At 39.5% G+C, this 26,697-nt stretch overlaps 1 protein-coding gene across 1 annotated transcript in view; it reads left to right on the top strand.

Annotated features, from left to right (window-relative positions):
• CALD1 (caldesmon 1) overlaps positions 1-26,697 on the top strand; it is a 206,954-nt gene that overhangs the window by 53,848 nt on the left and 126,409 nt on the right. Inside the window, exon 3 of the mRNA XM_010831642.1 lies at positions 20,275-20,366. The gene's annotated coding sequence lies outside the window, so the exon portion shown is untranslated. The remainder of the gene's footprint in view (positions 1-20,274; positions 20,367-26,697) is intronic.

The raw sequence follows: 26,697 nt of genomic DNA, 5'->3' as shown, positions 1-26,697 counted from the left end.
CAATGGTATATTTTTCCCTTTGAATTTCTGCACAGGTAGTTAGGAAAAAGCCTCGCGCAGGAGTGTGCAGAACGCCCTGAGATTAGGAAGAGAACAGATGCAGAACGTGGGAGCTTGCTGACGTTTACCGGGTGTTTCCTTCATGGCGGGTGTCATACTGCCATGTGAGATCTCACTTAGTTCCCACAACAACCGTGCAAAATAGATGCTTCCCATTTTTACGGAGAAATTAAAACAGTCCGCAAAAGTCATCCAGCCAGTAAGTGGCAGATCTGCAGTGCAGATCCAGGTCTGTCTGCCTCTAAAACATTTCTCATGCCTCAAAACAGCCGAAGAAATTGCAGTGCCTGATCAGATGACAACTGTAGCAGGCCAGGCACAAAAGTTTATGAACAAAGAAAACAGTAGTGGGAATGGAAACAAGGAAGCCCTCATGACTGAAACAGCCCAAGGAGAGTTCTCAGATTTGATGACTATTCATTTGTGGACTTCCCCGATGGCTTAGCTGGTAAGCTGGTAAAGAACCCCCCTGCCAGTCCAGAAGATACAAGAGACATGGGTTCAGTCCCTAGGTTGGGAAGATCCCTTGGAGAAGGAAATGCAACCCATTCCAGTATTCTTGCTTGGAGATTCCCATGGATCAAGGAGCCTAGCAGGCTTCAGTCCATGGGGTCCCTAAGAGTCGGACACGACGGAGCACACACACATATGTATTGTATTTGTGATGAGAGAAAGGGTGAATTTAACACAGTATTGATATCTATAGCTGAGTACCAGGAGTAAGAAGCAGAGATGTCAGTCAGAGATGTTGTTTGCAGAAGATAATGAATGATAAATCCATGATGGGAAATGGTAAATTTTCTTTCATCCTTTGAAGCTATTTGATTTTACACAAACTCAGAGGCCCTCCTACAGAATCTTAATTGGGTATGCTCAGTCACTCAGCCTTTATAACCCAAGAAGGGCAACGTATTCAATGTAGTATCACTGAGAGCCTTCTTGGGCAACTTTTATTTATTCGTCTTGCCTGTGAGTGGGCAAGGCGGGCAGGTATCTGGTTTTTGTTACTGCGCAGAAGTCCTTACAGTTTTGTTGATGTGAACGGATAAGTACTAGCATCTGAATGGCAATTACTCTATGTCTAAACAGAGGACTCTGTGGCAGTTTTCTTACTAAAAAGTTGTTAAATTTGGCAATCCTCACTCTGTTCCAGTCATACATTTTCTTAGCCATATTAGGTTATATGGAAATAAGCCAGTATCATGGCTGGTGTATGAGCAGTTTTTCTGTACCAAGGCAGTTTTCTGGAGAGCCTTTTCTCATTAGTTTAAAAGGAAAAGAGGCAAATGTGGCTCAGAGTATATTTTGATATATGGCTGGAAAGAAAAATAAAATCTTGCCAATCCCAAAAAATATTAGGAATAGCAACTGAGACCAAAATCAGATTTTTAACCTTGAAGACTTGGGAATTTATTTGCTTTTGGGTATTTGGGTATTTATTTGCTTCTTATTGAAGGGCTGTATCAATTTATTAAAAGTCCAACTAACCTTATCACAGATGCGGAGGAAGAGATTAGAACAAAGTCACATTGACTGTCTCATATTTTCTCTTGCTCTTGTTATCGCTCAGTCTTTCATGTTAGAAATTCAGCATCTGCGTTCTGGACCCACTACAGTCTGAGTAGTCATAGACATTGGACTTAATTTCATTGTTCACCAAATGGAGATGATATATTCTCTATCTCACAATGTTCTTATGAGAATCAAAGGACGTAATGCATGATTCAACCATTAATGATGGAAAGTATACTTTCTCTTCCAATCTACTTTTAGAGAAAAGTGTAGCAGCAGGTTATTTATCTGGTTGCTTTGGTATGGTTATCTCCCTTTCATTCAGAATTTAATCATATGCTATTTTGACACCTAATAAAAATTCATCCAAATATTCATTAATTTATTCAGTTTATTGAGGACTTGTTCAATGACAAACTTAGTAAATACTCTATCTGCAAATAGATAATAAACCTATAAATTAATTAATCTATAATTAATTGATTCCCTATCTTCTCACTGGATATTCTTTTGAAATATTGAGTGTTTCTTGGTCAATTATTCATTTTATACATATTTGTTGAGGGATCACTATATTTTAGGTAATTGCAAAGGGATCAATGGTTTTAAAAAAAAGCAGACAACCTTTATGGAGCTTTCAACCTGGTAGGAAAGACAAACATTAAATAAATACATAGACACCAAAACATAAATGTCATTACAAATTGTGATTGTACATGAAGATAAATAACAAGAGCCACAAAAAAAAATAATATGAAGGGAAAAAATCTTAAAAATCTTCATAGCTAATATCTTTAATTTATATACCTCAGCAATATAAATGGATAAAATACTTAAAGCTTTAATCATGTGTCTTGTGGTTGTGCTATAACAAAAAAATCATGTTTTGTGAGTGTTGCAGAAACTTTGTCTTTGTGGGTTTAAGGAAAGCTAAGGGCTATCCAAGTGAGAAATGTGCTGGTATTACTAAGGAAAGGTAAGGGAATCATTTCAGTCTTAGAGAACAGCATGACCTAAGGCCTGCAAGATTTAGATCCATGCAAGAAACTGAAAGTCTGACCAAATCACAAAATTAGTGATGCAAGAGGAAACTGGAGAGTGAGGCAGGGACAGATCATAAATAGCAGCTGCAGGTTGTGTAAATAATTGAATCTATAATGTAAGCGCACTATGAAGCTATAGAGGTATTTTGAGCAGGGCAGTGATCCGATCAGATTAGTGTTTTTTAAAAAGGTCTTTATTTGCAGAAGGCCAGAAAATCTGAACAGAAAGATGTGTAAAGGAGTCTCCTGGAATGATCAGAAGAGATAACGTGGCTCGGATTAGAGCAGTAGCAATAATTATGAAGATAAATGGACTGCTTCTCTAAATATTCGGGAGGGAGAATCACTGGGCTTATTTATTGCATGGGGAGTAGTGGGGAATATACGGTGAGGACAAAGCGGCTGGAAAGACTCCCGAGTCAGGGCTCAAGCAGTCAGGTGAATGCTAGTGCCATATTTGAAGATGGGAAAACTCAGGAAATATGGATTATGTTCAGTTATTAACATATTCTTTTTGCTGAAAGAAAAAGGAGCAGTGCTTGAATGTTTTGAGTTGTAGAGAGGAAACAAAAGTATAAACTCTACCTTCACGGTATTTGCACGGTAAGCATTAAGCCCACTATTGACACTATTTGACTTCCCTGGGCTTCCCTGGTGGCTCAGACAGTAAAAAAATCCACCTGTAATCTGGGGAGACCTGGGTTCAATCCCTGGGTTAGGAAGATTCCCTGGAGAAGGGAACGGATACTCACTCCAGTATTCTGGCTTGGAATTTCATGGACAGAGGAGCCTGGAAGGCTACACTCCATGGGGTCGCAAAGACTCGAACATGACTGAGTGACTTTCACTACCAGACCTTCTCAAACCACCTCCTATGATGCTATGGGTTACCTCACTACTAGGGCTTATTCCCTCTCCTTTCTCCCACTGTGTGACTGTGTGTACCTACCTATAATGTGTTTGCTTACAATACACTTTTGTGTGTATTTTGCTTATAATACACTTTTGAATTATCTCATTTCCCAAGACTTCAACTGGTCGGTCTTGAAAATGAGGTATTTGTTTGGTTTTTGGCTGTGCCAGGCCTCGGTTGTGGCATACCAGGCCTTTGCCGTGGCATCCAGGGTCCTTAGCTGCAGCACGTGGGATCTAGTTCCCTGACCAGGATTGAACCCAGGCCCCCTGCATTGGGAACATGAAGCCTTGGCCCACTGGGCCACCAAGGGAGTCTCCCAAAATTAGGTTCTTTAAAACAACTTTGGGAATGGGAAGTTGTTCTACAATCTTGGCAGTGCATGGATAACACTAGAGGTCTTTTCAATTTTGTCTTGCTATGAATATATTATTTGCTGTAACTCATCTGTGAGTATTTTGGTGGCATTGCAATTATTGTTCCAACTTTTCCAGCTGGTTATTTGAAAACAAGAATTCACATAAAGAAAATGTGATCAAGTTGATCCCTTGAGCATCACTACACCCTCTACATTACTTAACAATTAGAAACAAAGTGATTGAGATTTGGGGATTATGGTTTATATATAAGAATGACCATTACAATATTACTTATAACAGCCCAAACTTGAAATATATGCCCAGTCATAGGGGAATGATTATGTAAACCATGACATTGTTAATTAAGTTAACAGAATGGTGTAGGAAAATATATGTAGGTGAAAAATATGAATACATAACATATTAAATTTGTTTTTAAAATACTATCATATGTGTTAGTAAAGAGAACCAGAAGGAAATATATTTAAACTTTAAATCTCAGAGTAGGAGGGATTAAGAGACTTTAAAATTGTTCTCTACATATATTTCTATATTTTCTAAATTTTCTAGAGTGAAATTTATATTTGTATATTCTCCCTTTTGTTGTTGCCTTTTAGTCACTAAGTCATGTCTGACTCTTTTGTGACTCCATGGACTGTAACCCACCAGGCTCCTCAGTTCAGTTCAATTCAGTCACTCAGTCATATCTGATTCTTGGGGACTGCATGGACTGCAGCATGCCAGGCCTCCCTGTACATTACCAACTCCCAGAGTTTACTCAAATTCATGTCCATTGAATTGGTGATGCCATCCAACCATCTCATCCTCTGTTGTCCACTTCTCTTCCCGCCTTCAATCTTTCCCAGCATCAGGGTCTTTTCAAATGAGTCAGTTCTTCTCATCAGGTGGCCAAAGTATTGGAGTTTCAGCTTCAGCATCAGTCCTTCCAATGAATATTCAGGACTGATTTCCTTTAGGATGGACTGGTTGGAGCTCCTTGCAGTCCAAGGGACTCTTGAAAGTTTTCTCCAACACCACAGTTCAAAAGCATCAGTTCTTCAGCACTCAGCTTTCTTTATAGTCCAACTCTTATATCCATACATGACTCCTGGAAAAACCATAGCTTTGACTAGATGGACCTTTGTTGGCAAAGTAATGTCTCTGCTTTTTAATAAGCTGTCTAGGTTGGTCATAGCTTTTCTTCCAAGGAGGAAGCTAGTGGATGTGATGAAATTCCAGTTGAGCTATTTCAAATCCTAAAATATGATGCTGTAAAAGTGCTGCACTCAATATGCCAACAAATTTGGAAAACTCAGCAGTGGCCATAGGACTGGAAAAGGTCGGTTTTTACTACATTCCCAAAGAAAGGCAATGCCAAATAATGTTCAAACTACTGTACAATTGCACGTATCTCACACGCTAGCAAAGTAATGCTCAAAATTCTCCAACCAGGCCAGGCTCCTCTGTCCATGGGATTTCCCAGGCTAAAACACTGGAGTGGGTTGCCATTTCCTTCTCCAGGGAATCTTCCTGACCCAGGGATCGAACCTGCATCTCCTGCATTGGCAGGCAGATTCTTTACCACTGAGACACCTGGAAAGCCCATATTCTCCATAATAAGACATATATCTACAGAGCATTCAGAGATACATCTGACTTTACAGATTTAATGATCTGAAACCTTTTTCAACAGAGTAAAATAGAAATAAAAGTAGTCTTGACAAGCATCAGTCTTTCAGTCTGTCAATAAATAATTGATGAGTACTGCACAAGTTACATCTTTGGGGATGTAAAGTGATAAAATGTTACTCCTCACTCAAGGAACTTATAATCAAGTGCCTGCTCTCCTAGATTTGCCCCCTTCGGATTCAAATAGCCTAAAAACATAATAAGGACAATTTTTATTTTTGTCTCTGAGCTTTTCCTTTTGAGATACATCAGGAAATGAAAGGGCTCAGAGAGAGATAGAGGAAAAAACACTACCTGAGTAGCTTAAGTATCTATGCAGCCTCAATGCCATTTAAATCCTGGCTAAATTTAATGTTTTCCTCTCACATTTCTAGTATATTTCGTGTAATGTATTTGTAATTCTAACCAAAGTTCTAGGATGGCATTTGTATGCAAGCTTAGTTGTTCTGAATTATTCACAATCATTTATTTTTCATTCTTAGCAGTGATTTCTCATAATCTTATTTTGTGTTCCAAACATGTAAGAATTGTTGTCTCTGAAAAGTGCATTTTCTTTATAAAGCTGCAAGGTACGTTTTACATACATGTCAGCTCTATTCAGTCTTTATGTGCCTTTGTAATGCCAGAATTGCCATTTCAAAAGACAGAGAGCTGCCCAGTATGAAATTATTTGGTGGTGGCAGTTGCCCAAAAGATTTTATTGAACTAATTTGTCTCTTTCATTTAATTCAATGAACTCAGCTATAAATGCTGTCCCTGATGAGGCTTCTCTTGGTATCTTTGTTGGCATATGAATAAAGACACTGGTGTTTAAAAAATGCTGTTCTTTAGAGATAAATTTACTATAGAATGTTAAATTTGAAATATTGTATTAATGTGAAAATGTGTTTTATTGATCCATCTGTATCTTCACTCCATGCTCCATTTGTTTAATCACACATAGATTTTTTTTTTTTTTTTAAGAGATCAGCCTGGGTTTAAGTTTGTGGCTATAAAAGATTGAAGCTGAGGTATTGTCCACACAACCATCAACCATCTAATATAATTTCCAACGAAATTGTTAGTAACAGGCTTCAGTGAGATTCTGATTGCCCTATTTGTATCCAGTTTGAATCTGGTCCCAGAAAAAATGACCCTGGATAATAAGTCAAGATTTAGAAATAGAAAAGTCGGAACATCTAGAGACATCACACATATTTACTGAGAAACTAACATGTACTCAGAACTCCACAAAGCACTGGGGATATAGAAAGAAGAAGACATTAAGAAAGTAGATCATATGTTAAGGGCTTCTTAATCACAAATTTTTTTTTCAAGAACTCAAGCCAAAAACAATAACAAAAAAGTGAAAAATAGTTTAATATTTTTACTTTTCTCACTAGGGAATTAGCTCAGTGAGGGCAGAGATCTTGTCAGCCTGTCTCTGCCTCATCCTTAGCAGTTTCCATTTCATAACTAGAAATAGAATCTCAAACTGGGCTGATGTTTTGTGTCATGATATAGGAATAGAAGGCGAGCAGATCTCGAGATATTTTTCTCCCTGTGTCATGTGTGAGGAATGATATTCACAGCGAAGTCTCACTCTCAGGAACACAGAGAAGAAGGCCTTTTCTTCCACCCAAGAAAGATTCCGAGAATGCAACTGAGTGAGAGTCAGGTTTACAGAGATAACCTTGACTCTTTCCTAATGGTTTAATGAAGAGTAAATCACATGTAACCTCAGATTTCTGATGACACTTCACGGGCAGTGATGCTGTGATTGAGAATTCATGTGGAAAACCTCTGGTGGGCCTCCGTACCTTGACAGATCTATTTAGATGTTCAGGTACTTTGAGGTTAAGATGATTACTTGAAGGATTTATCGATTGTAGCACTCCCCACACCATGTCATTACTGCAAAGACAGTGCAAATTGTAAGGGTAACAAAGAAGCAGTTCTCAGGATTGTTGTTTTGAAAATTTTTATCCCATGATACCAGTTGGGAGTCAAATAAATGGATTTATCTGTCCCCTAAAAACAAATATAGTGATCGATTTGTCTTAAAATAAAAAACAACCAACTCCTGCTGAATGAAATTGGTTGTTAAGTAACCAACTAGAGTCAGAGTAGTGTTCTACAAAGAGAAAAGATCTGGAGACCCGTATCTACTCACCACTAGCTGAGAGGCCTTGGACAAACCATTTAACTTCTCCAGGACTCTCTAGGTCCTGTTTATAAAATGTTTCCAATAATATTTATCTTACTGATATCCAGGGTTGACATGAAAATCATTTGGGAAAAGGAATATGAAAGCTCTGTTTACTATAAAATTGCTTTTGTTTGTATTCTTAGTCCATTGATGATACCACTAGTCACTTGGAAATCAGTCCACAAATGACTGATCCCATTGATGATAGAAGCATAATTGCCTTGTGACCAACCACTTCATCCCTACCAAGCATTCCAGACATTTCAGTGCAAAAACAAGGTCTATGGGAAAAAGTCAAAAGGCAACTGATCAGAGGAATTCCACTGGCCCTTCCCAGGGCCCTGTGCACAAAATGGTCCCCTGTGCATTGTTATTTTGCTGTGTTTGCTGATGTTCACAGTTTCCAAGACAATCACAGACTGATAACTGGGGGGGTGATGATGAACAGAGACAGAGTGAGCATGATGTTATACCCATCTTCTGGTGCAAAGGCCCCTCTATCTCATCCATGGGGTTGCAGCCTTCACTGTCCACTCTTTGAGTTAAATGTGCAAATACATTATGCAGAGACTGAATTTTTAAATGCTGAGGAATGACATCAACCAGCAATTTTTTTTTTCAAGGCTACACACATTGATGGTTTTGTCTTTGTTACATGGGTAGGACAAATTGATTCTAGGTTCTAAGCCCTCAGTCCTACCACTGTTCACATTCCTGGTCAGACTTTTGTGCTTAAGGCTCTGAATCAGGTCTTGCCCTGGAGTGGAGGAGAAAGGTGGGCAGTGCTAGTTGATTACAACGTAGAGAAGAGGAACAGGTTCATTCCACTTTCAGTGTTATTTTGCTTTGTGGCTTTGCTCATCTTGAGCAACCAGCCATACAAAAAATGTGTAATATACAGTCCTTGAATTTTAATCAGTAGTAAAAGGAACACTAGTAAAAGTTCTAAGAATACTGTAAACAAAGTACATATTATATAATAGAAACAAGAATATTGATTCACAAAATCAATAAAGTGGGCTCAAATTTTCCACTGAGCTGACTGAATTGAATAAATAATCCAATTGCTTTGATTACCACACTGCTTCTTTCTGAATATCCAAAAGTCCTGAGTACTGAGATTGTAATAAACTGAGAGTCTAGTGGAACTACTGGGTTTGGTTTAATAAATTGTAACTAAACTTACAATTATCCAACTTATTCTATATGCCTGAAGTTTACTGCACAGCAAATATTTACAAGTTATTCACCTTGCATAGCAAGGATGTTGGAAAAACAGAGCCCTGCTGGTAGGAATATCAAATGGGGCAGCCACTTTGGAGAAATGTCTTATAGTCCCTCAAACAATTGAACATAGAATTACCGTATGACCCTGCAATTCCACTCCCAGGTATATGCCCAAGAGAAATGAGAACATATGTCTGTGCAAAAACCTGTACACAAATGTTTATACCAACATTATTCACAATAGGCAAAAGAAGCAAATAACAAAACATCCATCAACAAACAAAATGGATAAGTAAATTGTGATGTATTCATACAATGGAATATTATTTGGCCATAAAAAAGAATGAAATGCTGATACATGCTACCATATGGATGAACCTTGAAAACATTGTGGCAAGTGAAATAACTCAATCACGAAAGACCACATGTTGTATGGTTCTATTCACATGAAATGTTCACAACAGAGGACTTTATAGAAACAAAACATAGTTTAGTGGTTGCTTAGGGCTGGAAGATATAGGGGATATTATGGTGGGTGGGGAGATGGCTAAGATTGTGGTGATGATTGCACAAATCTGAATGTATTAAAACTATTGATTTACACACTTAAACAGATAAATTCTCTGACATGAATTGTGTGGTGTGTGAACTGTATCTTAATAAAACTGTTATTTAAAAATAAAGTAATACCTGATAAATAAAATATACTCAATTGAAAAATAAAGAAACCACAAATAACCACATAGGCAGATGAGTGCCACAAAGACTGTATGCTTTGGAGATTTTAATGTATGTAAAAATTAAGTGTACCATTTAATATTACTCATGAGAGCCCCGTTATTTAAGAGTGCCTTACAAATAATATAAACAAACACCAGTGCTTGTTGATAATGATAATAATGGTGGTGGTGATGCTGATGTTTATGAAGATGATGCTGACAAAAACAATGCCAAGTCCACAATCTTTGGACTTCTAAAAATATCTACATTAGGTTTTTCCTGATGGGAGGCTGTTAAACGAAATGCCAGGTGCAGGCACACCATGATTCTGTAAAGAGAAAGATGCATTTTTCTTAGGAATTAATGTCTCATATGTTTGTAGCCACGGGAAGCTTATCAAACACTGACGTCAGCTACTTTCCCATGAGAAGCTCAGAAATTTCATAATACCATAAATTACTTTCGCTTTCCTGCTTGCTTCAGACAAGTAGAGAACTTTTCATAAAGCTTAAAAATAAACATCTAACCCTCACCCTGCCACGGACACATTCTTAAGGCTTCTCTGATCAGAAATTATCTTGCCTCTAAAAATTCACCCTTATTCTTCTATTAACAATTGAAAAATCTTGGCCAATGCAAATAACATAATGGATTATTCCTATTCAAAAATTGTCCAAGAAAAAAAGAGGAAAGACTGCAGCAAATAGGAACCATTTTACAATATCAAAGTCCTTCTTTTGTACCATTATGTGATCTTGTTCTGTTCAAATAAGAATTTTTTTCATCTTCATACTTGTACAAAATTGGCTCCTCTGTGAACAAAAATACAAGCTATATCTTTGGCTTCCCATGAAATTTGAAGGGGAATTCAGAAAAACTTCCTTGGCTACCTTGGCTAGTCCTGGCCATCTAATAAAAATAAGCTAAGGGTTGATTAATTCTTCTTTCCAGATAGAGAATAACAAAAGGAGGAGGAAAAGAAAGGGGTGGTATTCATTGGGAGCCTATAGCATTCTAGATTCAGTAATGGACGCTTTATATGTTATCTCATTCACTCACTCACTAGTGAACTTTTACAGAGTATTATATGTCATGGAATTTACTAAATGCTTGGGATAGAATTATGAGTAAGACCATTCCTTGCCATCAAGATGCTCATGCTCATACATACACTATCACCTGTAAAACAAATTATTAATAGCAAGTGGGAAGCAGCTGTATAGCAAAGGGAGCTCAGCTTGATGCTCTGTGATGACCTAGAGGGGTGGGATGAGAGCTAGGTGGGAGGGAGGCTCAAGAGGAAGAGGATATATGTGTACATATAGTCGCTTTACATTGTTGCACAGAAGAAACTACCACAACACTGTAAGGCAATTATACTCCAATTTTCTAACTGTAAAATAAATTAAAAGAAGCCCATGCGCATAAGATGACAGCCCACTGTGGCAATGCCTCCATAGCAACATTAACAAAATACTACATAGGCACAGATGAGTAAAAGCCCTTCAAAGCAGTTATTATTATCCTCATTTTAAAATAGACTCTGCTGTGCATGCATGCTAAGTTGCTTAAGTTGTGTCCAACTCTGCGACCCTATGGACTATAGCCCACCAAGCTCCTCTGTCCATGGAATTCTCCAGGCAAGGATACTGGAGTGGGTGGCTGTGCCCTCCTCCAGGGGATCTTCCCAACCCAAGGATTGAACCCACATCTCTTATGTCTCCTGCACTGGCAGGCAAATTTCTTTACCACTAGGAAAAATAAGTAACTGATACCTAAGCTCATATATCTCTCTTAAGACCTCACAGCCTGTCTTCTTTCACAATTCCATGCTGCTTTTAAGGGAAAGACATTTCCAACCTGACTGAATACTGTAAAGCTTTGTTAGCAATCCAGGGAAACTGTTTGTTGCAGAATGCCAAGACAATTTTTACTTTCATTGGGTAATTGACTTTTTCTTGAATTATAAGAGCAATTTCCTTACTCTCTTGCTTTATTTAGTCTGCTTGGTAGCTAAATTCCTAACATAGTATTCTGTTGATACATGTTGTCCCTCTTATCTACTAGTTTATACAAATAGCTCTGTATATCCATATGCATAATCTCATAAGAATATGAAAAATGCATCCTACAAAAATCAAGAGATTCTCCCACAGGCATAAAAATTTACACTGAAGTACAAGCACATTATAGGCAAGTGTTACTCAAGATACACAGGCAAAGACTTAAATGGAAACAAACAGTTGAAGCAACTGAAGGGGAAACTTTGTGCAAGAACTTAAGGTACACGGAGTCTGAGTGAACTCGGGAAGCTGCTGATGGACAGGGAGGCCTGGCTGTGCTGCGATTCACGGGGTCGCAGAGTCGGACACGACTGAGCGACCGAACTGAACTGAAGGCACTGGAGATAGATTTGGGAAGAGCAGTGGTGGAAAGTGAAGAGGAGACACCGCGGTTAGTGAGCAAGGGTCTGAATGCACTGCGAGGTTTTAGAGCATCTTAAGATGATAAGTAGTCCCTGTATTTGAATTGCTTTGGTATGGGCCACTTGCAAAAACATTCAATATTTCCCTTCTAAGATATAGTAAGCCAAAATATATATGTGGAAAGTTCACTAAGTCATTGGTAAATAATCCAGTGTTGACTTTTAATTTAGAAATAACTGGCCAAATTGATCCCAGCCTTCCCGACTGCGACTTTCCCCCTACAGAGTACATTCATTTGTATTCCTTTTTTGTTTTCTCTCAGTGTTTGTCTTTCTTTTTATTTTCCTGCTCTAACATATAGTAATATATGACTGGGAATATTAAATTTTCATAATTGTATATATTTTGAGCTCATAAATTCCCTTTAGTTGTCATCTTTCCAGATTGAGGCTTCATCTTTTTCTATTCACATGTTATTAAAATACTCTTTTTATTGATGTGTAGCATACAGAAAAGCACACAAATCATAACTATACAGCATGGTTCGTTTTCACAGAATGAGCAAAGCGATGTAGTCAGCACCCAGATCAAGTAACAGAACGTTACTTAGCACCCCAGGACCCCCTCGTGCCCGCTTCCACAGTCAGGCCTCCTCCCCTCCCATCCCCCACTGCCCCAGGATAACCGTCATTTTGACTTCTGACACCTAGTGACAGTTTTCTTTGTTTTATTTGTTTGTTTTTGTTGAATTTTATAGTAAGGTAATCCTATAGAATTTGGGGGAGGGGGTGTCCAATCTCTGTTATTTAAAATTATGTTTCTGAAATTCATTACGGGAGTGATAATTATATTATTCTAATTTGCAACACTGTATTTTGTTGTTTGCCAACCACAGTTTATCCATATTACTATTGATAGACACTGAGGTAATTTCCACTTTGTGGGTTTTGAGTAGTGCTGGTCTGAGCATTCTAGTTCATGTTTTCTGATGAATATACTCATGGATCTTTGTCATCTATATACATAGGAGTAAGCTTTCTGGGTCACCAGTTAGACCAATATTCAGCTTTAGCAGATACTGCAGAATATTTTACCTCAGTGATTATTCCAACTGACATTCCCACAGCAGTGCGTGAGAGTTACAGTTGCTCATCAAAACTTTGAATTGTCAGTCTTTTCAATTTTAGCTATTCTAGTACTGTGTAATTTGAATTAGAATTTTCTAATGATCAATGAAATTGATCACTTTTCATATGTTTATTGCCATTTCAATATCCTCTTTCTGTGAAGTACCCATTAGAGTCTTTACTTATTTTTTATAGAGTCATATTTTTTATTGATTTTTGGGAATTCTTTGAATATTTAAAAACAAATCCTTTGTCAGATGTAAGTTTTGCTAACATACATTTTCTAAATCTGTGGTTTGCCTTTCACTCTCTTTATGGTTCTTAATTTTGATGCAGTACAGTTTATCAATTTTATTCTTTTATGGTTAATAATTTATATACCCTATTTACAAAATCTTTGCCTGTCCCAAGATCATGGAGGTATCTTCTCTTTTCTGAGAGCTTTAATGTGTAAGTTTTCACATTTAGATCTATAATGAATCTGGAATTGGAGGAGGGGGCGTATGATAGATATATGATATTAAATAAAAGCCAAGATTTTCTTTTCTTTTCTTCCATATGGGTATCCAATTGAGGTACTAGGTGATGTTTCCTCCAGACTGAGTTACTTTATCTTCTTGTGGTTTGATACAATTGGGGAAATTCCCTTTAGTTGAATTTGAAATTCACCTGCCATTTCCTATGATTCCATTGACTTCTAGTTTGCCCCTTCTCCACAGATGAACTCTCCAAAGGTCTGAGACTATATCCCAAGACGCTTTCCTCTTTTTTTTTTCTTGCTTGCATTTTTTAATCAAAGTATAATTAATATATGGTAAAATTTTACTCCTTTTAGTGTACAGTTCTATAAGTTTTGACAAATACAGATAGTTGTGTAACTTCTATCACAATTAAGAAATAGATATATCAACTCCAAAGTAGTTCTTCCTTCTTGTACTTTTGAGTTTTTCCTACTCAGTGCCATAATACTGCAAAAACTCTGCGATGCTTTTCAGAAACATTGTTTCTTATTCTCTTATTTACTCTTGTCCTTTCCACTCCAAGTGTTCAGTCCTAGAAAGAGCTTTGAAGTTGAACAAGTCTGGGATGCAATTTCAACTCTGATACATGTTAACTATGTAACAATGAATCTGAATCTGTATCCTTACTTTGAAATAAGATACTAAAACAACTATTTTCGGTTTTCTTTTGAAGGTTAATTAGATAACAAATATCAAGTGCCTTGCACATAGTGGGTGTTCAATAGATTCTCCAAGAACTGAAAGATACATTTATCTTTTAGAAATAATGGAGAAGGGGTGGTGTAGGTGGTCCCTGAAAAGCAGTTCTTTTCTCTGGGAACCCCCTTCGATGCTGAACTTGATTGAACTTGTTTTATTCCCAGCCATAACAAGGTCATTCATAGATACTGAGACATACACATTATATATTTTTTCCTTAAAAAACCATAGAATTATACAAAAACCCTCTGAATTGGAGAGATCTTTAAAAATCTATTCCAAATGCTTCCTGTTACAGATGAAAGAATTGAGGGGCCAAGAGTACTTCAATAACTTGGTCAAGGTCAACTCACTCATTAGTATTTACTTAAGTGACCCAAATTCCCTGAGATCACATATTTCTTCTCTTCCAAAATACTCCTAGGTCCCATATTCAACTATAAATGTAAAACAGAGACAATTCACAAGAGACAATTATTAATGTTTTATTGTTACTGGCGCATTTTGACTAAAACCCATAGATCTATTTTTAAATATTTTATTTTAATTTCCATTCCCACAAATTATGTGACTTCCTGCCAACTAAGTCTGAAATAGCTTCTTACCATTCCTTTCCCATTCCAAGGATTATATCCTGTAGTGTTTCATTCTTTTATTATTAAAAAATATTCTGCCTTATTCTCCAATGCACAAGACCGAAAGGAGCTCATGGAAACCCACAAAAGACAGCTCTCTTCAAGTTTACCAAGTTAACAGGAGTGCAGGGAGCCCAGGTAACCAAGTGCATCCCTGGCATGCTCCCCGATGGCTGGAGACAGACGACCAGCACCTCTGCCATCCTCATGCTTTCTGGCAAAGGTGGTACTCTGACAATCATTTTTTTTTTTTTTGGAAGTCCCTTTTTGTTCAGCACATCTTTCAGCATTGTATATTCTGCTAATGGACAGTTAAGCCCGAATCCCATATGGACTGAACAACTTGGAAGAGTTTCCTGATCACAGAACACACAGTCATCTCATAAAACCCTCTACCTCCCACCAGGATTCTCAAAGGCTCTTCCAGAAACACTCTTCACATGAGTGACTCCTTAAACTAGAAATATATTTTCAGCCTAGGTATCTCCTCTTCAGAGAGACCATCTCGCACCACCCAGCATTCAGTGACCCTCTATCACATTAGGCTCTTTTATTTACTCACTATTGGAAATATGCGTGCTATCTGCTCCACCAGAATATAACTTCCATGAGAGCAGAGTCCTCGCTCCTCACTGTGTGTGCCGTCCTGGCTTAGAGAACTCACTAAATCTGTAAATGAATGTGGGCGTGTATCCTTGTCCTACACCTGTCAGGCTGAGTCTGCCCCCAGATTTGAATACTGGCTTCATTACTTACTAGCTGGGTGAATTTGGGCCAATGCGTCAAACACAACAAATTTCTCAGGGCTTCTCCTATGTTAAGAACATGTATCTCATTAGGTTGTTATAATGATAAATGAGATATATGAAAGGAGCTTAGCCCAGGGCCTGGCACCAAAAACCCTTAACACACAGTAGTTACCAGAATCTCCATGAGGAGAGCTGAGCGTATTACATAATTGTCATGGGGGATTTTTTAATATAAATATTAATGTTGAAATCAAAGGATCCTAACTCAACTCCACAGGGCAATATATAAATTAATGAAAACCCAGTTCTTCTTGTTGACTCCATGAAGTTATTCTTCTTTACAAAGGATCTCTAATTGAACCTTTTCGATAACTCCCTGTTAAAATAAGTTATCATTTGAGATACTCTCCTTTATCCGACCCCTTGGTATCCTTTTGGAAAATGGCATCTTTCTGTGAAGACTTGTGATAGGAATTTTAAAGGAGAAGCATAACCACTTTTTGCAAGTATGTACTGTCAGTATTTTTCCATTTGCGTAACCTAGCAAGGTGCTAGGTCCTGCTCCTCATGCTACTGAATGGCTTTACCTAGAGGTTTCCTGAGGGTTTTAAGAAAATCACTCCCCTTAGAAGACTAGAAAGCTGATTGAAAGGAGAGAAATTCCTCCTTTCTTTTTATTACACCTTGATTCTCCCATAATGAATGCTTTCGTATAAAACCCCAATTTCCCCACATGCCTGAGCAGACAGTGCAATCAAAGGAGCAATAAATAGCACCTGGCCGTTTGCCACTGGCTGGGAAGGCGACTGCACCGAGGCAGCGGGGCTCATTTGCCTCACGCCGCCCAGTTCGCTCTTCCGGCCCCTCTCCCTTCATCTCGGGTCGTTCCCTTCCTTACCATGTCCGGTCTAGACTTAGCTTTGCCTGCAGAGAATTTCAGCAGCTGCCTCTGAGCCAAGTCAGTCCGTCTCTATATGCTGGGCACCGAACGGAAAGCTTAAAGGGATCCAGCGAATAATGGTTCACCCAGGCAAGTAACTGAAGTTGCAAGGTAGCGGACAGTTGAAAATGGTCTTGAAACAGGAAGTGAGCGCTTCATCAACTTTCTGGCCCTTCCGTCCTCAATCTGAAAATAAAAAGTATATGTGAAGACAAACTCTGTGTTTAGTCACTCTGCTATTCACCTTATGGTTTCTCTCAAAAGTCTTTCTATCTTTGTCTCGCTAACAAGATGGTTCATTAACATATACACAGACTCTGCTGCCGCTGCTGCTGCTGCTAAGTTGCTTCAGTCATGTCCGACTCTGTGCGACCCCAGAGACGGCAGCCCACCAGGCTCCCCCTTCCCTGGGATTCTCCAGGCAAGAACACTGGACAGACCAAAAAAGAAACATCTCCCCAGATCCCCAATTTCTTTATATTTTTCTTTATTCGTTCCCAACTTTAAAAATAAAAATACTGAGGGAATTGGGACCAGGGAAAGGGAAACTAAGCAAATAAGTAGTGACCCTGCCAGAGGATTTGGGGGAAGGTACTGAGGATTTTTTTTCCCTGTAAGTTTAAATCTCTTGATTCATTCATTAGGCAAGTAACTCCCTGATTTCTTCTAGTCCTCTGTTCCTTCTATGAAGCCTGAGGGTCAAGAATGAGAGGCCTATGTGGAAGGGGTGGACTTCGCAGGTAGCTCAGTGGTAAAGAATCCCCCTGCCACTGCAGGAGACCTGGGTTCAATCCCTGGGTGGGGAAGATCCCTGGAGAAGGAAATGGCAACCCACTCCAGTATTCTTGCCTGGGAAACCCTGAGGGCTCCAGTCCACAGGGTAGCCAAGAGTCAGACGTGGTTTAGCAATTAAACAATAGCAAGAGCAACATGTGGAGTGAGTACTATAATCTGCATCAGCATCTGAATGTAAGGAACTTCTTGTAATGTGCAAATTTCTGGACACCTCTCTGGAATTTCCCATGTCATATTTTCTTGAAAAAGCTCTCCCAGAAGATTTTGATATGCAGCCAGTCTGAGAACCTCGATTCTAGGGGGACAGTGTACCATAAGTGCCATGAAGCCAGGTTCAATGGCTGTTTCTTCACTGGCAAATCTCAGATATGTTCCTGGCACATACAGAGGAGCAGGACCTGGAGGGGAGTCTCTCCCACCTGCACCCTACATGTGGACAGGGATCAATGACTTGGAAAAGAAGTCTGAGTCTTTATCTCAGTGACTTGCAACCTGCCAGCACTTTAGACTCACTGGGGACAGTTGAGAAACACATATGCCTGGGGCCTAACCCCCCAAATCCTCGTTAGGTTGATCAAAGGAGGGTCCCTGGGTTGAGTCATTTTTTCAGAGCTCCTTGAGTGATTGTAGTGTACAGCCAAGGTCAAGACCATCAACTAACTCTTAGGCCCTTGAAGCTGCCCTGAAGTTAGGAGGGTCAGGGATCATGCCTTCCCTGCATTCTAGAGATGATGAAAGGAAGGCCAGGGAATAGATGCAGTAGGTCTGGATGTGGCAGCATGGGGACTAGGCACTCAATCCTTATTTATTTTTAAATTTACTCATGGGATTTGTTCTCGTCTAAACTCTATCCTCTCGTGCTATGCCAGGGCTTCCCAGGTGGTGTTAATGGTAAAGAACCCCACTGCCAATGCTCGAGACATAAGAGCCGTGGGTTCGATCCCTGGGTAGGGAAGATCCCCTGGAAGAGGGCATGGCAACCCACTCCAGTATTCTTGCCTGGAATATCCATTGGACAGAAGAGCCTGGAGGGCTACAGTCCATGGGATTTCAAGGAGTTGGACATGACTGAAGCAACTTAACCCACATGTACTTGTGCTATCCTAATCATTTAGGCAGTGGGTCTTAATTTGAGGGGGAGGGAAAAAGGGAGCAGAGACTACTTTCAGAAATGAATGAAAGTTAATACACAAAATCTGGCCTACAGTTTTGAGGAGTTCATCACCCTCCTCTAACTCATAGGTTTTGTTCACTCACTCAACAAAATTTCTTGATGCCCTGCTGCATGCTGGCAGAAGCCTAGGAGCTGCAGGGAACTAGACTGTAAGCCAGGCTTGAGCAACTTCTCCAGCTAGCAGATGTCTCACAGATTTTATTGTCCCCCTTTTCTGCAGTTTTATGAGAAAGTCCTCCAATATGAGGCCCACAGTAGAAGGAAAGGAATTTAAATGGGATTTGGAGCTCTTACCACGTTCTGGCATTGTAACCTAGAAGGATAATTATATCTTTTGTCACTCCAGCTAGATATTAGGCTCCTTAAGATCAATGCCCACATCTCCAGAATCCTGAGCAAGGTACTGTAGATGTACGACAATACAACAGTTGAAGTGTGCATTTTGGACAAATAGGAGGAGATGTTGAGGTTGAGGGAGGGGAGCTGAAGGTAGCCTGAGTGACTGCTCAGGAATAAAGAAATGGAATAAGAAATAACACCTGGCCCTGCTAAACAATTTACAAAACCCTCAGGGTTCCCCATCCTTAGTTTGCAAACCAGCCTTCCTGAGATGGATACAAACCATTGATACCATGCTAGGCAGGTTTTTGTTTGGTTTGCATTTTACCTTTGAAATCTGAAATGAGAATCTAGGAATCTAAGATTGATTCCCAGCAGTGTGATTCCAAGCCAGTCCCTAAACTCCAAGAACTTCTAATTTTTTCCAATGCAAAAAACCAAAGAATGGGGTGGGGGAAGGCAGGGTGTGTCCTTAAGGTCCATGTGGGCCCCATTATTCTGCCAGAAAAGGCAAACGTTAAAACCCAGAGCTGCACTTCCCACACTCATACCCATAGCATCCTCGCTGCATCATGTTGGTGCAGGTTAGGGATGCAATGGTGATTTGCTGTTGCAGTTCATTATTTCTTTGGTCTAATATTTAATATTTGTTGCTGTGTTTCAAGTATAAGAGAGTTACCTCTAGATTATCTACTAGTGCATTCTATCATTATTTGTATTCTTCTGGACCCTCCTCTTTTACCTATTAACCAAGCTCCTAACCATCAATAGCAGAAGACTTTGGGCAAAGCAAACGGTCCAAAAAGACTTTGAGAGTCTGAGGTTTAGAAGGTTTTGAAGGTGAACTTAGAAAAGGCCGTGTCCCTGACTATATTCCAATGCCTTTGGTCTTTGATTTTTGGCATTGGTAGTGCTCCCTGCTTTGTACAAACCATCTCTCCCCTCCATTATTTAGAAGAATTTAGGGACTGACTCTGTAATAATTGTATTAATTTTCTTTAAAATGCAAATGCAATATCTATTTATATCTGTGCTTTATTTCCCTTTAATGGTCCTAACCAACATCAGTACCTGAGAAAGAAATTGTATCTTAAATATTTGGAATAGTTCGACGTTAACTAAAATTCACTCCACTATGTTTCCATCCTTTTATGCCAGGTAATCATTGAAAAGTTGAAGATCATCCAGCCAAATTCATAGAGATTGGTAATCAACCAGAGGTTCACGAGCAGACATTTGACTGCTTACCTGTGAGTAGAGTTTATGTGGTTTTGTTGGTGGGGATCTTAGCAATTACATAGCCTTTCTGCCTGATTGTCTAAATTCTTGCACCTAAAGATGCATTGTGAGAAACCAAGGGTTCTGCTATGTCCTTCATAGTTTATTTACCAAGTAATCTAACAAGTTTGAAAGAATTGTTTACCTGTTTTGTAATATTATTTTTTTTGCTTTATTTTTAATTTTTTTTCCTGCATCTATAGTATATTAAGCAAAACAGTCCCCAATCAATAATGCAGTTCTCACTTCCCAAGAATGTTGCTGACTTGAGGGAATAGAGAGATGATGAGTCAGTCTTCAGGGTAAAGGAGCTCACCTTTGAGCAAACAATGATTTCAGAAGGAAGTACCCTTCACTCTCAGCAAATCCTCCTCACCTGGAAGAACTTCTACCAGTAGACAGTCTACCTGGGGAGCAGCAAGAGGAGCTTTCAGGAGGTAGAGGATGGAGAAGCTAAAGGAAACTTCACTCATTCACAATTTTTCCAAGGCTGGCACTGGTAGGGAGAAGTGGTTTTCTGTGGCTGCCAGAGCAAAATACCGCAGACTGGATGGCTTACATAGCAGAGATTTATTTTCTCACAGTTATGAAGGCTGGAAGTTCAAGGTGAAGGAGGCGACAGGTTTGTTTTCTTCGAAGGCCTCTCTCCTTGGCTTGCAGATGGCCCTCTTCTCCTGTGTCTTCACTAGCACCCCACTGCCAGCACATGTTTGGAGTGCTCTCTCTGTGTCCAACATTTCCTCTTCTTAGAAGGGGCACAGGCATATCGGACTAATACCTGCTCTAAAGATTTCATCTTAACTTAATTACCTCTTTAATGACCAGATCTCCAAAGTTGTTTATATTCTAAGTTATTCGGAGCTAAGATTTCAACATATGAATTTGTGGGAACACAACTCAGTCTCTAATATCTGATCTTTTTTTCCCCCTATATGCTGATTTTTAGTTTGTTGCGTATGGACGGCTCTCTGAGTCTCCTCTCCTGAACTACCTTAGCGTTTACATCACTCTTAGAATATCTAGTTTTCCTGCAGTATGTTGCAGTCCTTTGTATACATCTCTCACTTCCCTGTTTCATTACATAATTTTTGAAGCTGAAAAGTGTGCCTTTTACATCTTTCATAGCACTAGAGGAGGCTTTGTAAATAGTGAGCATTCAATAGTACTTATGAAATGAATAAATGAATGGAGAGGTAAGATACAAGTCTCTGAACCTGTAATTTGCTTTAAGACTACCTCCAAATAATGATTATTAGTGGTGCTTTCTCCATACTTGCTGCCTGTCTCCTGACTTCCAAAAAGTGGAAATAAGTCAAAGCTGGAGAGAGAGGCTGAAAAAGAAAAAGAAAAAAAAATATATATATATATGATTAACTGATGGCAGGAGACTTACCTCGCTCCTCAAAGAGTAAATAATATGGACCTGCCCCAGATACTGAGAACACTCTTTTGGGAGCCAAGAGGGAAGGACAGTGAGTTTAGACTGAGACCTGCTGAGTTTAAGGGCCTGTGCAACATCCAAGGGTGTGTGTCTAGAATACAAGGGCTATGCACGTCTGAAGCCCAGGTAATAACTAGAGATAGAAATTTTCATAATCATAACCTACACATAGGAATTATGAGGCCACCCAGAAAGATTGCAGAGGGAGAGGAGCAGCGGTTTAACAATGCCACGATAAACTGCATGTAGAAAGTTTTCCTGGTGAATAACAGGAGGAAGAAATCTAAATGGCATTTCTAATGTGAGAACATGTGTATTAGCAACTGTGGATGTCTATTTCTCTCTTCACTTATTCCTTTGGTCCTATTTTATACCTTCTTCTGTCCTCTCCTTTAGGGCTTTGCCCCAAACCATTCCTGAGGAGCTTTCTCTACCCGAGCTTGCTCCTCTCTAGCCAACTCCACCGCAAGCATGTGTTTGACTCCCCAGCTGCTTGCCCAGGGCTATCCTACATCAGCACTTCCCTTTAGGACCATTTCCTCCGTCACAATCAGAGCTGATCAGACTGGACAGTAGGGGAGGTCCAGAATTAGACTCCTCAGTGTCCAAAGAGACAGAAGGTCAGGTGGCTGGGACTCCTCTGCCATGGAACATCGTCTTGTCCAGACAGTCAGTAAAGGACTCAGTTGAGGGGAATGTACCTCCTTTGCACTGAACCCCTTCCATAGTCCATTGGTCTCCCCACACTTCCTATGCCTTCAAGGAGGTTTTAGTGATATTTTCATGTTTCATGCGCAGGACAGAATGGGGGCTAATGAAGCATGAGTGGACCAGGCCCTGAGTCATGGTGGCCATAGCAAGCTTCTCCTCTCTGGGTCTCACCATCAAAAGTGATTTCTAATTGGGCCACCTTCACCCCAGCCCTGAATTTCCCACTTTTTTCCTGCTTAGTGTGATACAAACAAAAGGAGGAAAACTATTCATTCATTTCTCTGTTATTTTCTAAAGTGTCATTTCTTTTCCTTGCTTCTCTGTGCCCACCCCCCTCCCCTTTCTCCATTGGTTCTCTTTCTCTAGCAGAAACCCATGATCTTTCTTTGGATTGTCTGATTATTAGCAGGAGAGCCTGTCAGAGGTTTGTAAATGTCCTCCTTCTCTACATACCCCCTTCCATTTCTTAAAAATAAACTTTGAGATACCAGATTTCTTCAAGCATCCCCCACTTCCATACTTTCCTCTTGGTATTCTTCAAGTTGCCAGGAAAAAGATGCCCTTTTCACTCCGTGACCTAAAGTGCTAATCACACCTGTGTCAGTGGATTTTACATTAATTGCTATTTGTATAAAATGAGCAGGGAGAAATTCTGAAGTCAAGAGAAAACAGCTCTGCAATCCTTGCATGGCCTAGGTCGGGTATTCCAAATGAATGGTGGCCAGTAGCCAGCAGAGGTGCCTCCACACTGGATTTCATTCATTTCAGTCAGCTATAGGATTTGGGCTTCCCTGCTGGCTCAGAGGTTAAAGCGTCTGCCTCCAATGCGGGAGACCCGGGATTGATCCCTGGGTCGGGAAGAGCCCCTGGAGAAGGAAATGGTAACCCACTCCAGTATTCTTGCCTGGAGAATCCCATGGACGGAGAAGCCTGGTAGGCTACAGTCCATGGGGTTGCAAAGAGTTGGACACGACTGAGCAACTTCACTATACTATAGGATATGAAAAGAAAGATACTTTTCCTATGAGCATGTATAAGTTGTAAGCACCTGGCAGGCTTTGCCTTGTTTTAGAACAGCATAAATGGGAGTTTGTATGACCACCGTGGGCCAGTATTTTTAGAGTCAGTTGAAGCTCCAGATGGTATGGAAAGAGAAAGTTTTTTTCCCTGTATCTTCTCTTGAGTTTTGCAGAACAAGCCTCTCTGGACACTCTTGACACAATATTCAGCTTCCTGTTTAGTTCAAGTGTATCTATACTTGTTACAGCAGAATCTGAAGGGATCACTTTTGCACTAAAAGTCTTTTCTACAGATTTCTGGTAGTAGCTGCAGAACAACGCCCAAGTTTGCTTAGGAATCAAGAGGACTCAAGGAGCATGAGTTCTCAGGTCTTCCCAGTTCTTGAAACTTTCATGATAAGGAAGGTGACAGGACATTCCAGCATCACCACGTGCAGATTTTGTAACTTTGGCCGAGTGGTGGTGTTTCCCTGGCCAGGGAATTGACCTGGCCTTAGGAGGCACCTCCATTAAGCACACATTCCTACCCAGCATGGCTGTTGATGGAAAGAGGTTTTGTCAGGGTGGGCAAACCAAGATCTTCAAGGCACAGATAGCAGGGAGAAAAACAATGGTGCCAGGAGTTCTTGCCTAGAACTCCTTTCCAGACTTCTGTTCCAAAAAACATGAGTGAGTATGCCATAAAGAGGAAAAAAAAAAAAGAATGATCCTGCTATTTAGCTTTCAAACAAAACTATCAGAAGTCTGAGGTTCCAACTGTGACAGGATTTGTACAGTTCAAGGACACAGACTCAACTACTTCCAAAGTTTGCTTTGGGATGTTCAACAAAACAAAGCTGCAAACATCTTGCACTAGTCCATGGAACAGTCCTCCAGTAGGGTTTAAAGGCTCAATCTGGGGGGTGGTGGGGAGGGAAGACTAAGACATTTTCCTTCCTACTATTTTCTGTATCAGGTCCAACTTAATGCCAAATTAAATCTAGATTTTTTTTTTTAATCGACTTTTACTGGAGGAAAAAGCAGAGCTGCATTCCCTGAAACAGATATTTTAAGGCCAAACTTATTACTTGGGTTTTTTTTTTTTTCTCCTCCTTTTTGCTAATTCAAAACAAAATGTCTATCATTCACTCTAACACCAGTCTTTAAGAGCTGGAGACAAATGGAGTCTGAATATTCACGCCAACATGGTATAAATGAGCTGTGATTTCAGGAGGCTGGCTGTTTCTCTGACAGGGGAAAAGAGAGGCTGACTAGTTTAATATCTTTGGCTGAAAACACTTTGTTAAAGAGGGATGGAGACAGCCAACATTAATATCAAGTCCTGTTATTTAATGACCAAGAACGACATACTGTGGAACAGGGCATCCTGAGTTTGGAGAGAAGTGTGTTTATCATATTCAGAGAATGCAGAGAGGGCGTGAATACAAACATCTGTCAGACCTGAAGGAAGGCGCTCTTCTGAAAGCACTTTCTTCAAGTTCTTCAAAAGATTCCTCCCATAAGTATATTATACCCATGACTGTGAATCTGACTCCATCACAGACTCTCAAGATGTATAAACATAAAGACATTTGTTATCATGAGGGACTCTGGGGACATATCTACTGCCTCCCCCAGGTTGCTGGCTAATGGATTAGAACTAAAAGATGCAGTTATAAGTCACGGTTGGTGGGGGAGGCTTGCGACCACTGTTAGCACCATCTGTCCTTTTCTTGCTCTTCAAACATACATATTCAGTCACTCATTAATGTACTCATTCTACAGCTATATACTGAATTGGAACTTCTCTAGCCGGTGCTATATTAGGTCTGGGCTACATTAACAATTCTAGTGTTCCTTCATTCTTCCTATAAAATGGACTTTTTTTTATTGAATGCAGTGGAAACTCTAGTGACTCCAATAATATACTCATTGACATAAATTGTGATTTCTGGTTCTTTTATTTATTTTTATTGGCCTTATCTTAACAAAGAGTCATAATATTTTATATATCTCTGCTGTCTCATTTACCTATCATTCTTAATTATGTGGTTTACAGGCAAAACACTGCAGAGCACTGGTTATATCTCGAATTCTACTTTCCTGAAAATTGCTTTGAAGAATGATGCTTAATTGTCCCCTGCCTTCTTTATTTCCTAAATTCTGTTTTCAAGAAGAATTTTTTAGGGGCAGACATAACTGTAGTATCAAAATAGTTGATGGAGAAGGAAATGGCAACCCACTCCAGTATTCTTGCCTGGAGAATCCCAGGGACGGCGGAGCCTGGTGGGTGCCATCTATGGGGTCGCACAGAGTCGGACACGACTGATGCGACTTAGCAGCAGCAGCATGTTAATGTCTATAGCTGGGTTAAAATCATACTTTTAAAACTACTGTTAGAAGAGTGAGAGTGCCTCTGTCACTGATGGGGTCTATGACTAGTTAATAAATCAGGAGATGAAACAACCAAAAAAAAAAAAAAGTAGTTGAAAATTAAGAGCAAAGTAAGGGTTTGTCATTCAATTAAGAGCAAGGTAAGAGTTTGTCATTTTTTTATTGGAATGCTCAAAGAATCGAAGGTGAGAGACCCAGAGTGATTCACTGTGGAAGCAGTGGTGTGTTAAGCCACAGAGTCCCTCATTTGAACAGATGTCTGTCACACCCCTGCCTAAGTTTTTATGTTTAACATTGTATTCTCTTTCTTAAAGGACTCCCAAATAATTTTCAGGTCCCACAAAATCTGTCTTAAGACAGACACTAACAGATAATCTTAGAAGATTTTGCTTCCTGTCTGAAATTAATTAAATGAAAAAGCAAAAAGAAATAGTGAAAGTGTGTTTTACTTTTTAAAGACTTTAGGATGAATTCAGCTTATTTTCTAAAGTGAACCCCACTTAAATGAAATAATAAATTAGTTTGCCAAAGCCCAAATGAACATCAACAAGATTCATTTTCATTTCATTGATAAACATCAAATATGGACTCCCCCTAACATCAAGCAAGCCAAATCCTTCCAACATGAAACAAATTCTAGACAGGGTTGTTTGTAGCCGAGTATGGATCCTTTAGGCAATTACATGGTCTTTTCAACAATGAGGTTCTTGCCATAAGCTACCTTGTATTGCATCTTGTGAGAAGTAGCATAGTCTCACA

The sequence above is a fragment of the Bison bison genome, unplaced genomic scaffold (genome assembly GCF_000754665.1).
Source record: "Bison bison bison isolate TAMUID 2011002044 unplaced genomic scaffold, Bison_UMD1.0 scf7180017864530, whole genome shotgun sequence".
Lineage (NCBI taxonomy): Eukaryota > Metazoa > Chordata > Mammalia > Artiodactyla > Bovidae > Bison > Bison bison.
Note: the sequence above shows the minus strand (reverse complement) of the source record. Positions and strands in the feature narration are given on the sequence as shown.